This window comes from Odocoileus virginianus, chromosome 14, assembly GCF_023699985.2.
Source record: "Odocoileus virginianus isolate 20LAN1187 ecotype Illinois chromosome 14, Ovbor_1.2, whole genome shotgun sequence".
In the NCBI taxonomy this organism is placed as follows: domain Eukaryota; kingdom Metazoa; phylum Chordata; class Mammalia; order Artiodactyla; family Cervidae; genus Odocoileus; species Odocoileus virginianus.
The window spans coordinates 44,174,680-44,195,907 of NC_069687.1; positions in this window are offsets into that span (position 1 = coordinate 44,174,680).

Sequence of the window (21,228 nt, forward strand, 5' to 3'; positions counted from 1 at the left end):
TGTCTTTGTGCCAGTACCATACTGTCTGGATGACTGTGGCTTTGTAGTATAGTCTGAAGTCAGGCGGGTTGATTCCTCCTGTTCCGTTCTTCTTTCTCAAGGTTACTTTGGCTATTCGAGGTTTTTTGTATTTCCATACGAATTGTGAAATTATTTGCTCTATTTCTGTGAAAAATACCGTTGGTAGTTTGATAGGGATTGCACTGAATCTATAGATTGCTTTGGGTAATATAGCCATTTTGACAATATTGATTCTTCCAATCCATGAACATGGTATATTTCTCCATCTGTTTGTGTCCTCTTTGACTTCTTTCATCAGTGTTTTATAGTTTTCTATGTATAGGTCTTTTGTTTCTTTAGGTAGATATACTCCTAAGTATTTTATTCTTTTTGTTGCAATGGTGAATGGTATTGTTTCCTTAATTTCTCTTTCTGTTTTCTCATTGTTAGTGTATAGGAATGCAAGAGATTTCTGTGTGTTAATTTTATATCCTGCAACTTTACTGTATTCGTTGATTAGCTCTAGTGATTTTCTGGTAGAGTCCTTAGGGTTTTCTATGTAGAGGATCATGTCATCTGCAAACAGCGAGAGTTTCACTTCTTCTTTTCCTATCTGGATTCCTTTTACTTCTTTTTCTTCTCTGATTGCTGTGGCCAACACTTCCAAAACTATGTTGAATAGTAGTGGTGAGAGTAGGCACCCTTGTCTTGTTCCTGATTTCAGGGGAAATGCTTTCAGTTTTTCACCATTGAGGGTGATGCTTGCTGTGGGTTTGTCATATATAGCTTTTATTATGTTGAGGTGTGTTCCTTCTATTCCTGCTTTCTGGAGAGTTTTAATCATAAATGGGTGTTGAATTTTGTCAAAGGCTTTCTCTGCATCTATTGAGATAATCATATGGTTTTTATCTTTCAATTTGTTAATGTGGTATATTACATTGATTGATTTGCAGGATATTAAAGAATCCTTGTATTCCTGGGATAAAGCCCACTTGGTCATGGTGTATGATTTTTTTAATATGTTGTTGGATTCTGTTTGCTAGAATTTTGTTAAGGATTTTTGCATGTATGTTCATCAGTGATATTGGCCTGTAGTTTTCTTTTTTTGTGGCATCTTTGTCTGGTTTTGGAATTAGGGTGATGGTGGCCTCATAGAATTAGTTTGGAAGTTTACCTTCTTCTGAAATTTTCTGGAAGAGTTTGAGTAAGATAGGTGTTAGCTCTTCTCTAAATTTTTGGTAGAATTCAGCTGTGAAGCCATCTGGTCCTGGGCTTTTGTTTGCTGGAAGATTTCTGATTACAGTTTCGATTTCCTTGCTTGTGATGGGTTTCTTAAGATGTTCTATTTCTTCCTGGTTCAGTTTTGGAAAGTTATACTTCTCTAAGAACTTGTCCATTTCTTCCAAGTTGTCCATTTTATTGGCATAGAGCTGCTGGTAGTAGTCTCTTATGATCCTTTGTATTTCAGTGTTGTCTGCTGTGATCTCTCCATTTTCGTTTCTAATTTTGTTAATTTGGTTCTTCTGTCTTTGTTTCTTAATGAGTCTTGCTAATGGTTTGTCAATTTTGTTAATTTTTTCCAAAAACCAGCTTTTAGCTTTGTTGATTTTTGCTATGGTCTCTTTAGTGTGTTTTGCATTTATTTCTGCCCTAATTTTTAAGATTTATTTCCTTCTACTAACCCTGGGGTTCTTCATTTCTTCCTTCTCTAGTTGCTTTAGGTGTAGAGTTAGGTTATTTATTTGACTTTTTTCTTGTTTCTTGAGGTAGGCCTGTAATGCTATGAATCTTCCCCTTAGCACTGCTTTTACAGTGTCCCATAGGTTTTGGGTTGTTGTGTTTTCATTTTCATTCATTTCTATGCATATTTTGATTTCTTTTTTGATTTCTTCTATGATTTGTTGGTTATTCAGAAGTGTGTTGTTTAGCCTCCATATGTTTGAATTTTTAATAATTTTTTTCCTGTAATTGAGATCTAATCTTACTATACTGTGGTCAGAAAAGATGACTGGAATGATTTCAAGTTTTTTGAATTTACCAAGACTAGATTTATGGACCAGGATGTGATCTATTCTGGAGAAGGTTCTGTGTGCACTTGAGAAAAAGGTGAAGTTGATTGTTTTGGAGTGAAACGTCCTATAGATGTCAATTAGGTCTAGCTGGTCCATTGTGTCCTTTAAAGTTTGTGTTTCCTTGTTCATTTTCTGTTTAGTTTATCTATTCATAGTTGTGAGTGTGGTATTAAAGTCTCCTACTATTATTGAGTTACTATTAATTTCCTCTTTCATACTCGTTAGCATTTGCCTTACATATTGCGGTGCTCCTATGTTGGGTGCATATATATTTATAATTGTTATATCTTCTTCTTGGATTGATCCTTTGATCATTATGTAGTGTCCGTCTTTGTCTCTTTTCACAGCCTTTATTTGAAAGTCTATTTTATCTGATATGAGTATTGCGACTCCTGCTTTCTATTGGTCTCCGTTTGCGTGAAATATTTTTTTCCAGCCCTTCACCTTTAGTCTGTATGTGTCCCTTGTTTTGAGGTGGGCCTCTTGTAGACAGCATATATAGGGGTCTTGCTTTTGTATCCATTCAGCCAGCCTTTGTCTTTTGGTTGGGGCATTCAGCCCATTTACATTTAAGGTAATTATTGATAGGTATGGTCCCGTTGCCATTTATTTTGTTGTTTTGGGTGGGTTCACGTTTATACCACCTTTCTGTGTTTCCTGTCTAGAGAAGATCCTTTAGTATTTGTTGAAGAGCTGGTTTGGTGGTGCTGATTTCTCTCAGCTTTTGCTTGTCTGTAAAGCTTTTGAGTTCTCCTTCATATCTGAATGAGATCCTTGCTGGGTAGAGTAATCTAGGTTGTAGGTTATTCTCTTTCATTACTTTAAGTATGTCCTGCCATTCCCTTCTGGCCTGAAGGGTTTCTATTGATAGATCAGCTGTTATCCTTATGGGAATCCCTTTGTGTGTTATTTGTTGTTTCTCCCTTGCTGCTTTTAATATTTGTTCTTTGTGTTTGATCTTTGTTAATTTCATTAATATGTGTCTTGGGGTGTTTTGCCTTGGGTTTATCCTGTTTGGGACTCTCTGGGTTTCTTGGACTTGGGTGGCTATTTCCTTCCCCATTTTAGGGAAGTTTTCAGCTATTATCTCCTCGAGTAACTTCTCATGGCCTTTCTTTTTGTCTTCTTCTTCTGGGACTCCTATGATTCGAATGTTGGGGTGTTTCATATTGTCCCAGAGGTCCCTGAGGTTGTCCTCATTTCTTTTGATTCTTTTTTCTTTTTTCCTCTCTGCTTCATTTATTTCCACCATTTTATCTTCTAACTCACTTATCCTATCTTCTGTCTCTGTTATTCTACTCATGGCTCCCTCCAGAGTGTTTTTGATCTCATTTATTTCATTATTCATTTTTAATTGACTTTTAAAAATTTCTTCTAGGTCCTTGTTAAACATTTCTTGCATCTTCTCAATCTTTGTCTCCAGGCTATTTATTTGTAACTCCATTTTGTTTTCAAGATTTTGGATCATTTTTATTATCATTATTCTAAATTCTTTTTCAGGTAGATTCCCTATTTCTTCCTCTTTTGTTTGACTTGGTGGGCTTTTTTCATGTTCCTTTAGCTGTTGGGTATTTCTCTGCCTTTTAATCTTGTTTAGATTGCTGTGTCTGGAGTGGGCTTTCTGTATTCTTGTGGTCTGTGGTTCCTTTTTATTGTGGAGGTTTCACCCAGTGAGTGGGGTTGGACGATTGGTTTGTCAAGGTTTCCTGGTTAGGGGAGCTTGTGTCAGCGTTCTGGTGCATGGAATTGGATTTCTTCTCTCTGGAGTGCAATGGAGTGTCCTGTAATGAGTTTTGCGATGGGTCTATGTGTTAGGTGTGACTTTGGACAGCCTGTATGTTGGCACTCAGGCCTATGTTCCTGCGTTGCTAAAGAATTTGCGTGGTATGTCTTGTATTAGAGCTTATTGTCTCTTGGGTGGTGGTTGGTTTTGGTGTAGGTATGGAGGCTTTTGGCTGGTCTCTTATTCCTTAACGTTCCGTGTAGTCAGGAGTTTTCTGGTGTTCTCAGGTTTTGGGCTTAAGTCTCCTGCCTCTGGATTTCAGTTTTATTCTTCCAGTAGTCTCAAGACTTCTCCAACTATACAGCACTGATAATAAAACTTCTAGACTAATGGTGAAAAGATTCTCCACCGTGAGAGACAACCAGAGAGGTTCACAGAATTACATGAAGAATAGGAGAGCGAGGAAGGAGATAGAGGTGAGCAGGAGGAGAAAAAGGGGGACTCAAGAGGAGAGAGACAGATCTACGCAGTTATCTGTTCCCAAAGTGTTCTCCGTAGCCCAGACACCCACAAAGATTCACAGAGTTGGATTGGGAAGAGAAGGGGAAAGGAGGAAATAGAGGTGTTCTGAGGTAGAAAACAGAGAGTCAAAAGTGGGAGAGTAATCACCACACTCCTGAATAGAAATGGGAACTGAATACTGGATTCTTAAATGTCCAAAATTTATGTCACATACTGAAAAACAAAGATTAAAAATCTAGTGTAGAGGTTAGACTCTTTGAAATACAATATTTAAAAACAAAAACACACAGAAAAAATTAGAAATGTATATGAAGTTTGGTTTAAAAATAGGGTTTCTCTCTCTCTCTTTTTTTTGGCAAGGTTATAGTGAAATGAAAATGAAAATTAAGGAATAATAGAGGAGTATTAGAGGACTTTAAAAGGAAATAGGAGAGAAAAACAAGAAAAAAAAAAAAAGAAAAAAAATTTTTTTTTCCCTAATTAAAAAAATCATAAAAATATATGAAAATGAAAGTTGAGGAATAATGGGGGACTAATAGGGAATTTTAAAAGAAAATAAAAAGAAAAAATAAAAAAAAAGGAAGAAAAAAAATTGTTTTTTAATTAAAAAATATATATATATACATATATATCTAGGAATTTCTCTGGAGTTGTTGCGGTCAGTGTAGGTTCAGTTCAATTTCAGATAGCTCCTCTTTCCAGCTTACACTTCTCAATATCTATAGGCCCCTTCCCGTGTAGTCGGTGTTACCTTCAGGGATTTTAATCTGTTGCACCAGTCCTTTCTGAAGCAGTTCCCTTTGTTTATTTGGCTTCTATTAGCCGTCTCTTCGGTGTCTAATTTCCACCCTGACACAGGCGGGCGGAGGTGATCTCTTATTTAGGTTCGCTAGTTCAGTTCAGTCCTGCTACGGGGAGGGCGGGGTGGTGCAGACAGATACCGCTCTGTGTGGATAGCACTCACCGTGTTCCGGCCACACTGGGTTTGCCCCGCTCACGGGTGTCAGTGCTTTCCCCGTCTACACTGCTCAGGCTTCCGGCTGCTCTATATGGAGCGGGCCCTGCGCTGAGTGCGGTTCCAGTTTTCGGGTATTCCACAAAAGTGTGGATTCGGTTGCACCTGCGTTTTGTGCCTTCCCCGGCCTGAGCGGATCAGGCAGCCAGAGGCTTGGGCACACTCTCCCCAGGTGCGGTGCGCCTTTTCTCTCCGTGTTGAGTGGCCCAGGATTCGGCGCACTCTCCCCGGGCACGGCGCGCTTTTTCCCTCCACGGCCCCAGCGCGCGCCGCCAGTCGGGTCTCAGGAAGTCTTTAGATAGGAGCCGGGGGTCCTGTTTGCAGTGTGGGAGGGGGTGGCTTCTCAGGGGCTGAGTTTGCCCTTTTCCCCTCCCCCCTGCCTCCTCCCTCCAGCGGGGATAGGCTGGCTCATCTCTGGAGTTTCTCAGTCCCTTTGTTTTGCAAACCGCCGGCAGTGTGTTCGGCAGGTTAATTTTGACCCTTGCTATCCCTCAGTTTAAAAAAGCTCCCTCCGATTGCTCTCAGGGTCTTCGGGCCGATCCTTACCCTAAGCAATGACGCCCACGCCTCTCCGTTCCGCCCCCGCTTGTTGCTGGCGGGTACAGGCATCTGGGGTACTTTTCTGCTGGGAGTTGCTTTTAGGCACGTAATCTGTGGGCCTTGTTTAATTTTTCCTCCCAGTTAGATTGCCGAAAACTTCCCCCAGTCCCACCAGTGCGAGGGTTTCCTGGTGATTGGAAACTTCCTCTATTAAGACTCCCTTCCCGGGACGGGTCTCCATCCGTAGCTCTTTTGACTCCCTTTTAATCTTTTATATTTTGTCCTACCTCCCTTCGAAGACAATGGGCTGCTTTTCTGGGCGCCTGATGTCCTCTGCTAGCGATCAGAAGTTGTTTTGTGAAATTTGCTCAGCGTTCAAATGTTCTTTCTATGAATTTGTAGGAGAGAAAGTGGTCTCCCCATCCTATTCCTCCACCATCTTGGCTCCTCCTCTCCCTCCCATTACTCCTTAACTTTCATTTTCATATATTTTTATGATATTTTTAATTAGGAAAAAATATTTTTTTTCTTGTTTTTTTTTCTTTTTTTTCTCTTATTTTATTTTAAAGTTCTCTATTACTCCTCTACTACTCTTTTTCATTTTCATTTCACTATAAACTTGCAAAAAAAAAAGAGAAGCCCCATTTTTAAACCGAACTTCATATATATTTCAAAAATTTTTTGTGTTTTTGTTTTTAATATTTTTAAGAGTCTAACCTCTACTCTAAATTTTTAATCTTTGTTATTCAGTATGTGATATAAATTTTGGACATTTAAGAATCCAATATTCAGTTCCCATTTTTATCCAGGAGTGTGTTGATTACTCTCTCCCACTTTTGACTCTCCGTTTTCTACCTCAGAACACCTCTATTTCCTCCTTTCCCCTTCTCTTCCCAATCCAATTCTGTGAATCTTTGTGGGTATCTGGGCTACGGAGAACACTCTGGGAACAGAGAACTGCGTAGATCTGTCTCTCTCCTCTTGAGTCCCCCTTTTTCTCCTCCTGCTCATCTCTATCTCCCTCCTCCCTCTCCTCTTTTTCATGTAACTCTGTGAACCTCTCTGGGTGTCCCTCACGGTGGAGAATCTTTTCACCATTAATCTAGAACTTTTATTATCAGTGCTGTATAGTTGGAGAAGTCTTGAGACTACTGGAAGAATAAAACTGAAATCCAGAGGCAGGAGACTTAAGCCCCAAACCTGAGAACACCAGAAAACTCCTGACTACATGGAACATTAAGTAATAAGAGACCATCCCAAAGCCTCCATACCTACACTGAAACCAACCACCACCCAAGAGCCAATAAGTTTCAAAGCAAGACATACCACTCAAATTCTCCAGCAACGCAGGAACATAGCCCTGAGTGTCAACATACAGGCTGCCCAAAGTCACACCTAACACATAGACCCATCTCAAAACTCATTACTGGATACTCCATTGCACTCCAGAGAGAAGAAATCCAGTTCCACGCACGAGAACACCGACGCAAGCTTCCCTAACCAGGAAACCTTGACAAGCCAATCATCCAACCCCACCCACTGGGTGAAACCTCCACAATAAAAAGGAACCACAGACCACAAGAATACAGAAAGCCCACTCCAGACACAGCAATCTAAACAAGATGAAAAGGCAGAGAAATACCCAACAGGTAAAGGAACATGAAAAATGCCCACCAAGTCAAACAAAATAGGAGGAGATGGGGAATCTACCTGAAAAAGAATTTAGAATAATGATAATAAAAATGATCCAAAATCTTGAAAACAAAATGGGGTTACAGATAAATAGCCTGGAGACAAAGATTGAGAAGATGCAAGAATTGTTTAACAAGGACCTAGAAGAAATTTTTAAAAGTCAATTAAAAATGAATGCAATAAATGAGATCAAAAACACTCTAGAGGGAACCAAGAATAGAAAAACAGACAGAAGATAGGATAAGTGAGGTAGAAGATAAAATGGTGGAAATAAATGAAGCAGAGAGGAAAACAGAAAAAAGAATCAAAAGAAATGAGGACAACCTCAGGGACCTCTGGGACAATGTGAAACGCCCCAACATTCGAATCATAGGAGTCCCAGAAGAAGAAGACAAAAAGAAAGGCCATGAGAAGTTACTCGAGGAGATAATAGCTGAAAACTTCCCTAAAATGGGGAAGGAAATAGCCACCCAAGTCCAAGAAACCCAGAGAGCCCCAAACAGGATAAACCCAAGGCAAAACACCCCAAGACACATATTAATCAAATTAACAAAGATCAAACACAAAGAACAAATATTAAAAGCAGCAAGGGAGAAACAACACATAACACACAAAGGGATTCCCATAAGGATAACAGCTGATCTATCAATAGAAACCCTTCAGGCCAGAAGGGAATGGCAGGACATACTTAAAGTAATGAAAGAGAATAACCTACAACCTAGATTACTCTACCCAGCAAGGATCTCATTCAGATATGAAGGAGAACTCAAAAGCTTTACAGACAAGCAAAAGCTGAGAGAAATCAGCACCACCAAACCAGCTCTTCAACAAATACTAAAGGATCTTCTCTAGACAGGAAACACAGAAAGGTGGTATAAACGTGAACCCCAAACAACAAAATAAATGGCAACGGGACCATACCTATCAATAATTACCTTAAATGTAAATGGGCTGAATGCCCCAACCAAAATACAAAGGCTGGCTGAATGGATACAAAAGCAAGACCCCTATGTATGCTGTCTACAAGAGACCCACCTCAAAACAAGGGACACATACAGACTAAAAGTGAAGGGCTGGAAAAAAATATTTCACACAAACGGAGACCAAAAGAAAGCAGGAGTCACAATACTCATATCAGATAAAATAGACTTTCAAATAAAGGCTTTGAAAAGAGACAAAGACGGACACTACATAATGATCAAAGGATCAATCCAAGAAGAAGATATAACAATTATAAATATATATGCACCCAACATAGGAGCACCGCAATATGTAAGGCAAATGCTAACGAGTATGAAAGAGGAAATTAATAGTAACACAATGATAGTAGGAGACTTTAATACCCCACTCACAACTATGGATAGATAAACTAAACAGAAAATGAACAAGGAAACACAAACTTTAAATGACACAATGGACCAGCTAGACCTAATTGATATCTATAGGACATTTCACCCCAAAACAATCAACTTCACCTTTTTCTCATATGCACATGGAACCTTCTCCAGAATAGATCACATCCTGGGCCATAAATCTAGTCTTGGTAAATTCAAAAAAATTGAAATCATTCCAGTCATCTTTTCTGACCACAGTATAGTAAGATTAGATCTCAATTACAGGAAAAAAAATTATTAAAAATTCAAACATACAGAAGCTAAATAACACACTTCTGAATAACCAACGCATCATAGAAGAAATCAAAAAAGAAATCAAAATATGCACAGAAATGAATGAAAATGAAAACACAACAACCCAAAACCTATGGGACACTGTAAAAGCAGTGCTAAGGGGAAGGTTCATAGCATTACAGGCTTACCTCAAGAAACAAGAAAAAAGTCAAATAAATAACCTAACTCTACACCTAAAGCAACTAGAGAAGGAAGAAATGAAGAACCCCAGGGTTAGTAGAAGGAAATAAATCTTAAAAATTAGGGCAGAAATAAATGCAAAACACACTAAAGAGACCATAGCAAAAATCAACAAAGCTAAAAGCTGGTTTTTTGAAAAAATTAACAAAATTGACAAACCATTAGCAAGACTCATTAAGAAACAAAGGCAGAAGAACCAAATTAACAAAATTAGAAATGAAAATGGAGAGATCACAACAGACAACACTGAAATACAAAGGATCATAAGAGACTACTACCAGCAGCTCTATGCCAATAAAATGGACAACTTGGAAGAAATGGACAAATTCTTAGAAAAGTATAACTTTCCAAAACTGAACCAGGAAGAAATAGAAGATCTTAACAGACCCATCACAAGCCAGGAAATCAAAACTGTAATCAGAAATCTTCCAGCAAACAAAAGCCCAGGGCCAGATGGCTTCACAGCTGAATTCTACCAAAAATTTAGAGAAAAGCTAACACCTATCTTACTCAAACTCTTCCAGAAAATTTCAGAAGAAGGTAAACTTCCAAACTCATTCTATGAGGCCACCATCACCCTAATTTCAAAACCAGACAAAGATGCCACAAAAAAAGAAAACTACAGGCCAATATCACTGATGAACATACATGCAAAAATCCTTAACAAAATTCTAGCAAACAGAATCCAACAACATATTAAAAAAATCATACATCATGACCAAGTGGGCTTTATCCCAGGAATACAAGGATTCTTTAATATCCGCAAATCAATCAATGTAATACACCACATTAACAAATTGAAAGATAAAAACCATATGATTATCTCAATAGATGCAGAGAAAGCCTTTGACAAAATTCAACACCCATTTATGATTAAAACTCTCCAGAAAGCAGGAATAGAAGGAACACACCTCAACATAATAAAAGCTATATATGACAAACCCACAGCAAGCATCACCCTCAATGGTGAAAAACTGAAAGCATTTCCCCTGAAATCAGGAACAAGACAAGGGTGCCTACTCTCACCACTACTATTCAACATAGTTTTGGAAGTGTTGGCCACAGCAATCAGAGAAGAAAAAGAAGTAAAAGGAATCCAGATAGGAAAAGAAGAAGTGAAACTCTCGCTGTTTGCAGATGATATGATCCTCTACATAGAAAACCCTAAAGACTCTACCAGAAAATTACTAGAGCTAATCAGCGAATATAGTAAAGTTGCAGGATATAAAATTAACACACAGAAATCCCTTGCATTCCTATACACTAACAATGAGAAAACAGAAAGAGAAATTAAGGAAACAATACCATTCACCATTGCAACAAAAAGATTAAAATACTTAGGAGTATATCTACCTAAAGAAATAAAAGACCTATACATAGAAAACTATAAAACACTGATGAAAGAAATCAAAGAAGACACAAACAGATGGAGAAACATACCGTGTTCATGGATTGGAAGAATCAATATTGTCAAAATGGCTATTCTACCCAAAGCAATCTATAGATTCAATGTAATCCGTATCAAGCTACCAATGGTATTTTTCACAGAACTAGAACAAATAATTTCACAATTTGTATGGCAATACAAAAAACCTCGAATAGCCAAAGTAACCTTGAGAAAGAAGAATGGAACAGGAGGAATCAACCTGCCTGACTTCAGACTATACTACAAAGCCACAGTCATCCAGACAGTATGGTACTGGCACAAAGACAGAAATATAGATAAATGGAACAGAATGGAAAGCCCAGAGATAAATCCACGATCCTATGGACACCTTATCTTCGACAAAGGAGGCAAAGATATACAATGGAAAAAAGACAACCTCTTTAACAAGTGGTGCTGGGAAAACTGGTCAACCACTTGTAAAAGAATGAAACTAGAACACTTTCTAACACCATACACAAAAATAAACTCAAACTGGATTAAACATCTAAATGTAAGACCAGAAACTATGAAACTCCTAGAGGAGAACATAGGCAAAACACTCTCCTACATAAATCACAGCAGGATCCTCTATGACCCACCTCCCAGAATATTGGAAATAAAAGCAAAAATAAACAAATGGGACCTAATGAAACTTAAAAGCTTTTGCACAACAAAGGAAACTATAAGCAAGGTGAAAAGACAGCCCTCAGATTGGGAGAGAATAATAGCAAATGAAGCAACAGACAAAGGATTAATCTCAAAAATATATAAGCAACTCCTGCAGCTCAATTCCAGAAAAATCAATGACCCAATCAAAAAATGGGCCAAAGAACTAAACAGACATTTCTCCAAAGAAGACATACAGATGGCTAACAAACACATGAAAAGATGCTCAACATCACTCATTATCAGAGAAATGCAAATCAAAAACACAATGAAGTACCATTACACCCCAGTCAGGATGGCTGCTATCCAAAAGTCTACAAGCAATAAATGCTGGAGAGGGTGTGGAGAAAAGGGAACCCTCTTACACTGTTGGTGGGAATGCAAACTAGTACAGCCGCTATGGAGAACAGTGTGGAGATTTCTTAAAAAACTGGAAATAGAACTGCCATATGACCCAGCAATCCCACTGCTGGGCATACATACCGAGGAAACTAGATTGAAAGAGACACATGCACCCCAGTGTTCATCGCAGCACTGTTTATAATAGCCAGGACATGGAAGCAACCTAGATGCTCATCAGCAGATGAATGGATGAGGAAGCTGTGGTACATATACACCATGGAATATTACTCAGCCATTAAAAAGAATTCATTTGAATCAGTTCTAATGAGATGGATGAAACTGGAGCCCATTATACAGGGTGAAGTAAGCCAGAAAGATAAAGACCATTACAGTATACTAACACATATATGGAATTTAGAAAGATGGTAATGATAACCCTATATGCAAAACAGAAAAAGAGTCTCAGATGTACAGAACAGACTTTTGGAGTCTGTGGGAGAAGGTGAGGGTGGGATGTTTAGAGAGAACAGCATCGAAACATGTATATTATCTATGGTGAAACAGATCATCAGCCCAGGTTGGGTGCATGAGACAAGTGTTCAGGGCTGGTGCACTGGGAAGACCCAGAGGGATCGGTAGAGAGGGAGGTGGGAGGGGGGATCGGGATGGGGAACACATGTAAATCTATGGCTGATTCATGTCAATGTATGACAAAAACCACTACAATACTGTAAAGTAATTAGCCTGCAACTAATAAAAAATAAATGAAAAAAAAAAAGAACAACTTTATCAGTCAATAGCTGAATTAACTTAGGAAACACATTTGAAGAAAATGGAAAATTTATAAAAGATGTCATTGAATTGAATATTGAATCAGGTTCTTGATTTAATTTTGGAGTAGGAATGAGCTGTGTGTATGAAAGAGCTCCAGTACTGAAAAGGAGGGATTTGTTCAATAGCTTTTAGGTCCTTGTGTTATATTCAATAACACTGCAGAAGCAAATAACATAGAATCCAAATACAAAAGTGTATCTAAGTCACTCAGCTCACTGCTCACCTCAGGAATGAATTGCACAATTTTGGGAAACTGATTTTAATTAAGAATTGGACTATGTTTTAAATTATATTAAAATTACTTTTATACTTTGAACATTATAAAATACCACACGAACTAAGTACTTTATTAAATCCTATTGCAAGCCTATGAATTGAATTATTTTTATTCTCATTTTTTCACACTAAGAAACAACTGATCAGAAAGGTTTGTTCATTCATTCATTCATGTGACGAATATTTATTTGATTTAATATGCTGGTCATACACAGAGAAGGAAATGGCACCCCACTCCAGTACTCTTGCCTGGAAAATCCCATGGACAGAGGAGCCTGGTAGGCTGCAGTCCATGGGGTCACTAGGAGTCGGACACGACTGAGTGACTTCACTTTCACTTTTCACTTTCATGCACTGGAGAAGGAAATGGCAACCCATTCCAGTGCTCTTGCCTGGAGAATCCCAGGGATGGGGGAGCCTGGTGGGCTGCCGTCTATGGGGTTGCACAGAGTCGGACACGACTGAAGTGACAGCAGCAGCAGCAGCTGGGCATACAATGGTGAACTAAGCAGACAAAAAATCTCTGCTCTCATGGAACTTATTCTCCTGGTGCAATCAAGTAGTCACAGAGATATAATAATTAGCCTTCCTTTCAGACACAGAGCTGTCCTTGAACCCAGGCCTCCTGTTAAATCTTTTACAAAACATCTAGCAAATAGTCAGTACTCTTTAGCAATAGCAGTTTTGAGGAGCCAGTAGGGGGCAGACCTACGACAATGGAAATTCTCAGGGCAACTAAGTAGCCTCTGGCCCTCTCCCCAGCTTCATGACCTTAGCAAAGAGCCCTCCATGCAGTTTGTGACAGTGGAGATTACATCTGCTCTGTTCATGGAAGAGCTTCTGTGAAAATACACCAGCAAATAAGATTTTAAAGGATGGGAGTGCTTGGAAAATCCTATGTACGTGTATGTGTAATGTTTGATACAGTAAATGAAGAGCTTCTAAATAAATTGTAAATGCAGTGTTTTATATAATATTATACAAATAACTGGATACAAACATACATTAGCCAGCTGTGAAATTTTCAGCAGTCTCAGAAAATGTGGAGTGGTGTTCTAGGTGGTTGAGTTAGCTTTAATGTTGTTGCTTTAAAGAGGTGTCACTTGGGACTCCCCTCATCGTTCAGCGGTTAAAACTTCACACTCCCACTGCAGGGGGCTTGATACCTGGTCACATGTTGCAACTAAGGGTTTGCATGCCGCAGCTAAAGATCCCACTTGGTGCAAGGAAGATGGATGATCCCATGTGCCACAACTAAGACCTGCAGCCAAATAAATAAATAAATAAAAATTATATATATAGATAGATATATCATGTCACAACATCTAGTTGCTCAGTGGTGCCCGACTCTTTGCAACCCCATGATCTGCCAGGCTCTTCTGTCCATGGGATTCTCCAGGCAAGAATACTGGAGTGGGTTGCCAGTTCCTTCTCCAGGGAATCTTCCTGACCCAGGAATCAAAACTGGGTCTCCCACATTGCAGGCAGATTTTTTTTTTTTTTACCATCTGAGCCACCATATACATATATATATATGGGTTCCCCAGGTGGCGTTAGTGGTAAAGAAACTGCCTGCCAAAGCAGAAGAACTAAGAGATGCTGGTTCCATACCTGGGTTGGGAAGAATTCCTGGAAGAGGTCAAGCAACCCACTCCAGTATTCATGCTTGGAAAATACCATGGACAAAGGAACCTGGTGAGCTATAGTCCATAGGGTTGCAAAAAATCGGACACGACTGAAGCAACTTAGCACATGCACATATATATGTGTGTGAGTGTGTGTGTTCAATTGCTTCAGCTGTGTTCGAATCTTTGTGATCCCATGGATTGTAGCCCACCAGACTCCTTTGTCCATGGGATTTTCCCAGCAAGAACACTGGAGTGCATTCCATGCCCACCTCCATGGGATCTTTCTAACCCAGGGATCAAACGTGTATCTCCTGCATTGCAGACAGATTCTTTACCACTGAGCCACCGGGGAAGCCCATAAATACATTTAGCTGTCCTTAAAAACATTTAATTTCTGCCAGCAGCTGAGAGGCACAGGCAAGTAGAGCCAGACACAGGAAGAGCTACTGAGAAGAGCTGACCTCCAGGGAGATAAGTGGACATCCCCTCATTTGTGCACTGAGCAAATATTTGTGGGTTTCCTCCCATGTCTGTTTTGTTCATTGCTGTATTCTTAGTACCTCCAAACAAACTTGCTGCCCTAAAAAAGGTTTACATTCTAACGGGAGAGACAGTGACTAAATGTGTTTATATTAGGTAGTAAGTGCTATGATGAAAAGTAGCACAGGATGAAAGAAGATGGGGAAAGGGGAGGTGGTATTTGTCAGAGTAATTGAAGCCAGGTGCCTCAATAAACAAACCATGCAATCTCACTAGCTTACCCAACAAAGGTTTTTTTCTCTCACAAAATCCAATTGCAATTGTGACTCAGGGGCCCAGGCTCCCTCCATCTTACTCCCAGGTTCTCCAAGGCAGGAGAAGAAAGGAGCGATGGAGGATCCATGTTGATTTGGAATGAAGTGAAGGTGCAGTATGGTGGATCTGGGGGAAGAGGAATCCAGACAGAGAAAACAGCAAAGAGAGTGAAGCTGAGCAAAGTGGGAAATCAACCAACCTTCTTAGATCTGTAAGAAAAGTGGAGTCACAGGGCAAACTCCCCAAATTGGAGAGACCCACAGGAGAATATAGAGAATCACAACTTCCTAGAGTATAAACCTCTGCAGGAATCACGGCTGGATAGGAAAACCTGAACTGTAATTCAGGAACTGCTGGAGGCTTAGCATGGACAACTCTGAGAGTCACAAACTCTAGGGAGACCCAGTCATCAGGGGGTCCTACACATCTGTGAGTTTTACCTCTTGGATCTCTACCACATGCTCACAGTGAATATCAGAGAAATATTCTGGCAGGGAAAAAGGAACCATTTTGAAATATTCCAGAGCATTCTGTTCTTTTTAACAAGAACTTCCCTCAGGAGAAAATTTTCCCCAGAGCCTAAGCTGCTTGGGCTTTAATGCAGCCCAGCTGATCTGGGGGCAGGGAACTGCCCAACTCCAGCACCCTCTAGCCTTCTAGCCTCACCTAAAAGAAGCACATGTGAAGTTCACAATCCAGAGACACAACCTCACTAAAGGTTTGAGACCTAATCCTAGACTAAAATGTTTCCCAGCCCCCTACACCTTACCATATATCACTAAAGGCCAACACATCATGCCTGGCTAGCAAGAAAATATTACAAGGCATACTAAAAGGCAAAAAATACAGCTGGAATAGAGAAAGATCAAGCATCAGAACCAGATTCATATATGGCCAGGATGTTGGAATGATCAGGTTGGGAAATTAAAACAACTATCATTAAAAAGTTAACAGCTCTGAAGAATAAAGGAGACAGTATACAAGTACTGATGGGGGCTTCCCTGGTGGTCCAGTTGTTAAGACTCCATGCTCTCAATGCAGGAGACACGGGTTCAAACCCTGGTCAGGGAACTAAGATCCCACATGCCATAGAGCATGGCCAAAACAAAATAAAAATAAACACCTTAAAAAAAAAAAAAGTACTGATGGGTAGTGAAAGCAGAGAAATGGAAATTTGAGGAACTAAAAGAAATGCTAGAGATCAAAAACACTGTAAAGAAATGAAGAACACTTTTGATGGACTTATAGTAGATTGCACATAACTGAAGAGAGGGTGCATGGGTACAGCTTGTAGGAGGCGAAGCTCTTCATGCCCTTGAACTTGGTCTGCTTGGTGGGGTTGTTGATGGTGCACTGGAAGGGGTTGGGGCTCTTCCTGCCATTTGGGGCCATAGGGGCCGAGCACCATACACAACTTGTCCCCATCCTTCCTCCTTTCATGACTGCTTTTCAACATCATACTGGAAGTCCTAGCTAAGGCAATGAAGAATAGGAAAAGTTATACAGTTTGGGAAGGAAGAAATAAAACTGTTTGCAGAGGATATGCTTATTTATGCAGAAAAATCCAGTAGAATCAACAACAAATCCCACCCCCCCATAAAATTCATAATACATTATAGCAAGGTTGCAGGATGCAAGGATAATATACAAAAGTCAACTGTTTTCCTATACATACCAGCAATGAACAAGTGGAGCTAAAATTAAAAGCACAATACCACTTATACTAGTACCCCCTCAAAATGAACCATTTAGGCAAACATATACCAAAACTTGTACAAGATGTACATGAAGAAACTACAAAAACTGAGGAAGGAAATAAAAGAGCAATTACACAAACAGAGAGATATTCCATGTTCATGAATAGGAATACTGAATATTGCCAAGATGTCAATTCTTCCCAACTTGACCTATAGATCCAATGCAATTCCAATCAAAATCCCAGCAAGTTATTTTGTAGATATCCACTAACTGATTCTCAAGTTTATACAGAGAGGTAAAAAATCTAGTATAACCAACACAAAGTTAAGGGAGAAGAACAAAAGTTAAGACTGCTAAAACTACTCAACTTCAAACCTTACTCTACAGCTGCAGTAATCAGTACAGTGCAGTATTGGTGAAAGACAAAACAGACAAATCAGTGAAACAGACAGCCCAGTAACAGACTCATAAATAGACTCAACTGACCTTTGAAAAAAGAGCAAAGATAGGTTTTTCAATAAATAGTGCTGGAACAACTGGACATCCACATGCAAAAAATGAATCTAGACACAAATCCTATACCCTTCACAAAAATTAACTCAAATGGATCAGAGACCTAAATGTACAAAATGCAAAACTATAAAAACCCTGGAAAATAGCATAGGCGAAAACCTAGATGACCTTGGGTATGACAATGACTTTTCAGATACAACTTCAAAGGTGCTATCCATGAAAAAAAATAATCGATGTTGGGCTTCATTAAAATTAAAAACTTCTGCTCTGTGAAAGATTACATCAAGAAAATGAGAAGACAAGCCACAGATTGGGAGAAATATTTGCAAAAGAAACAGTTGATAAAGGACTGTTATCTAAAATATTCAAAAGATTCTTCAAAATAAAAAATAAGAAAGTAACCCAATTTAAAAATGGGCCAAAGACCTTAACAGACACCTCACTGAAGAAGATATACAAATGGCAAATAAGCACATGCAAAGATGCTCCACATCATATGTCATCAGGGAAATGCAAATTAAAACAACAATGACATACCACTCCAAGCTTATTCAGTTCAGTTCAGTTCAGTCGCTCAGTTGTGTCCGACTGTTTGTGACCCCATGAATTGCAGCACGCCAGGCCTCCCCGTCCATCACCAACTCCTGGAGTTTACTCAAACTCACGTCCATTGAGACGATGATGCCATCCAGCCATCTCATCCTCTGTCGTCCCCTTCTCCTCCTGCCTTCAATCTTTCCCAGCATCAGGGTCTTTTCCAATGAGTCAACTCTTTGCATGAGGTGGCCAAAGTATTGGAGTTTCAGCTTCAGCATCAGTCCTTCCAATGAACACCCAGGACTGATCTCCTTCAGGATGGACTGGTTGGATCTCCTTGCGTTCCAAGGGACTCTCAAGAGTCTTCTCCAACACCACAGTTCAAAAGCATCAATTCTTCAGTGCTCAGCTTTCTTCACAGTCCAACTCTCACATCCACACATCCACACTGGAAAAACAGCCTTGACTAGACAGACCTTTGTTGGCAAATTAGAAAGGCCGAAGTCCAGAACACTGATAACAACAAATGATAGTGAGGATTTACAGTAACAGGGACTCTCATTCATTGCTGGTGGGAATGCAAAGTAGTACAGCCACTGCAGAAGACCACTGGCATTTTCTCACAAAATTACACATACTTCAGTAATCGCATTACTTGATATTCACCCAAAGGAGTTGCTAACTTACAGTCACACAAAAACCTGCACAGATTTACAGCGACTTTTTTGATAATTGGCAAAACTTGGAAGCAACCCAGATGTCCTTCAGTAGGTAAGTGGATAAACTGTGGCATACCCAGGCAATGAAATATTATTCAGTGCTAAAAAGAAATGAGCTACCAAGCTATGAAAAGACATGGAGGAATCTTAAATGCATATTATTGAATGAAAGAAGCCAATTGGAAAAGGCTCCATAGTATGTTTCCCACTATATGACATTCTGGAACAGGCAAAACTTCGGAGTAGAAGAGATATCAGTGTTTACCAAGGATTAGGAGGGAGGGAGAGAGGAGGGAAAGGATTAGTAGGCAGAACACAGAGGAGTTTTAGGGTAGTGAAAGTATTCTATGTGATAATATAATGGTGGATACATGTCATTATACATTAGTCCAAGTCCATAGAATGGACAACACTAGTGAATTCTAACAGAAGCTATGGGCTTTGGGTGACAGATGTGTCCATGGGGAGGCTGTTGTGACGGGGTAGTGGTGTTGTGACGGGCTGTATACGGAAAAATCTCTTTACTTTCTGCTCAGTTTTGCTATGAACCTACTACTGCTCTAGAAAAACAAAGTCTACTGGAAAAAAAAAAAAGCAAGGCATATTTGTCTTGTTAGCAAAGAAACCACTGTGGTTTCTCTCCAGTGGAAGAGAGGGATAGAAAGAGGGGCAGGAGCCCAGCCACCTAAGGCCTCTGAGGCCAAGGAAAGAAGTGTGAAAATGTGGTTGTTTGGAGCCATTTAGTATTCCCTAGTGACTTGTTTTTAGAAAAGCATAATGAAATGGAAATAGTTGATGGTTATAATGATGATTCTGTAAATTGAATTATAAATAATATGCTTTACTTTCTAGAGAAATCTCTTTACAATGTATTACTGTATCTACTTCCTTGAGTGAACAGTTATAAGTTTTTAATACTTGAGTATATTTTCTAGCTATCCACGGCCTTTAAGGGGTGGTGTCTTTCCTGCTATTAGGGTCCATGGGACTAGGAACCATGTCTCTGTCATTCATGACCCCTAAACAGTTGCTCCTGCACTGGTTCTGCAAACAACCTCTGGAATCCAGCAGTTCCCCAGCCATGACTCTACAGAGAAGCCCAACCTGTCTATAAATGCCATCCCCTCAAATTTCAGCAACCTTAACACCTGGAAACAGATTTCCAGTCTCCCTCCCTATTTGAAATCCCAAAGCATTGCAAGTTTCATGCTACTTTAATCACTTTTTAATCTAAAAAGTTAACTACCAGATGAATAAAAAAGGTGAAACAGAATGTATTTATCTTAAATATTTTGGATTAGCTTCTCAGGAGCTAATAAGTAAAATAAATTGTATTCTCGATGGTTCATACCTGTTGACATCATGATTCTGACCACATCAATTGCTGATATCAAAATTCAGTTACCTCTGTTACTTGCCGTGAGAACTGTCCTAATGCAGAATTTTCAGCTACAAGTGGTGTAATTCAGAATTTGCCTACTGAATTGAATTAAGGGTTTGTATTAGGGATAAATACTGTGGGAGTAATTCTGGTATATTGGGTTGGTGGTTTTGTGCAGGAAGTTTAGAATACCACAGCTCTTATAATGATTGTATACTCTTCTGGCTCCTTTCCCAGATTTGCTTGAAAAGGGTCAGAGGACAGGATGAAATTAATGACATATGAATGCTAACACCCAATTAGAGGTGTCTTCAAAGGAATAATTAGGCTAGACTTAATAAGAGGGGATTCTGAGAAGAAAAAGCTTTAGGCAAATTAAACTCTGAAAGAAAAGAAGATGTGAAATAAGGCAACTCTAGGAGATTGGAGTTGATTAAAACGTCAGGAAGTGATTTTATCTACTTATCTTAAAAATAGTATAAATATAGTGAGACAAATGGATGGAGAGGGGTGGTCACTGAGTCCAGGCTAGGAGCAGGGGTCTGAACACTGGTACCCTTCCTCCAGCACATATCCGGGGGCTGTAATTTTAGGACCCCTATTCTCTTTATGATGGAGAAGGAAATGGCAACCCACTCCATTATTCTTGCCTGTAGAATCCCATGGACGGAAGAGGCTGGTGGGCTACAGTCCATAGGGTCGCTAAGAGTCAGACACGACTGAAGGGATTTAGCATTCTCTTTATGAAGGAGGACAAGGTTTTTGCTTTTTAAAATAACAGCAGCAGCAGCAAACACTTGAACTGTGCTTCCCACCTATAATGCAAGCTCTCTGTTTCATTTTCCTCATCTGTAAATAGAGATTCCACGATTATCAAATCCCCACAACAAATCCAGGAGTGCAAAAAGTGACTTGCTCAAGGTCATACAGGCAGGGATTATCAGAAGATAGATGGACCCCAGTAGCCTGGAGTGGAAGCTT